General features: G+C 35.9%; 1 non-coding gene across 1 annotated transcript; it reads left to right on the forward strand.

Moving 5' to 3' along the window:
- The first annotated feature begins 854 nt into the window (after positions 1–854).
- On the forward strand, positions 855–1,018 carry LOC120363521 (U1 spliceosomal RNA). The gene has a single exon (XR_005579060.1). It is a non-coding gene; the product is annotated as a U1 spliceosomal RNA (small nuclear RNA).
- The last annotated feature ends 230 nt before the right edge of the window (positions 1,019–1,248 follow it).

The following is a 1,248-nucleotide window of genomic DNA, read 5'->3' on the forward strand; positions in this document are numbered from 1 at the left end:
GTGAGAGAGAGTGAGCAAGCAGGGAAAACTGCTTTATAAACTGCCTCAGATCTCATGAGAACTCACTATCAAGAGAACAGCATGGGAAATCTGCCCCCATAATTCAATTACTGCCCTCCCTTGATACATGGAAATTACAGGTGAAGCAGTCATGTCTTACATGGCAGCAGGCAAGAGAGAGAAAGAGAGAGAGGGTAAACTGACACTTATAAAACCATGAGATCTCATGAGAATTCACTATCATGAGAACAGCATGGGAGAAACAACCCTGTGATCCAATCATCTCCTACCAGGTCCTTCCCTAGGCTGGTGGGGATTACAATTTGTATTAAACTTCGAAATGAGATTTGGGTGGGGACATAGCCAAGTCATATTTGCAGGGAAAAATTTCAGGATCTAACAAAAATGTAATGTGCAGTCTTTCTAGTGCCAGTGATACTACCTCTAGATGTCTTTTCTAGAGAAATAAGCCCTACTTCCCTAACCATGCAAATACAAGGATTAGACAGTTAACAAAACTGCACTCAACCTACACATCCATTGGTAGTAAACTAGTTGAACTCCAGTGTATTTATACTGTAGAATAATGACATAGATTATAAACATACCAGTCATGTGTATGCCAGCATGGAAAGCTCTCCAACACTTAGTGCAAGATGAAAAAAGCAAATTACTGATATTAATTATAGACATGTCATTTGGTAAAATATGTGTTTAAAAACAAAATCATATGTATGTATGTGCAGACATGTACACACACATATATAAATATATTCATGTGTATATATATATATATATATATATATATATATATATATATATATGTTACATATTGCATGGGAGGTAATCTGGGAATACTTAGCTGGCAGGTGAGATACTGTGATTATGAAGGTGGTTTACCCAGAATGGAGCTTATTCATTGCACTCTGGATGTTCCGACCCCTGTGACTTCCTCTAACGTGGAAAACCCAATGGCATAATTTGTGGTAGTGAGGAACTTCGTTTACACTCTCCCTCAAAAGGAAATAAAAAAGTAAAAACGAAAAAGAAAAAAAAAAGAAAAGGAAAGAAGAAAAGACAAAAGCAAAGCAAAGTTACCTGAAATAAATTAAAACCCACTTACTGTTAACCCTGATTACCTCTGAAGAGGGGAGTGCGATTCACCTAAAGTGAAATTGGACTATTCATTCTTACAATATAATGTTTCTGAGCTTGAATTTTTAAAATAGAATGTTTTTATATAATTAA

The sequence above is a fragment of the Saimiri boliviensis genome, chromosome 4, assembly GCF_048565385.1.
Source record: "Saimiri boliviensis isolate mSaiBol1 chromosome 4, mSaiBol1.pri, whole genome shotgun sequence".
Taxonomy (NCBI): Eukaryota; Metazoa; Chordata; class Mammalia; order Primates; family Cebidae; genus Saimiri; species Saimiri boliviensis.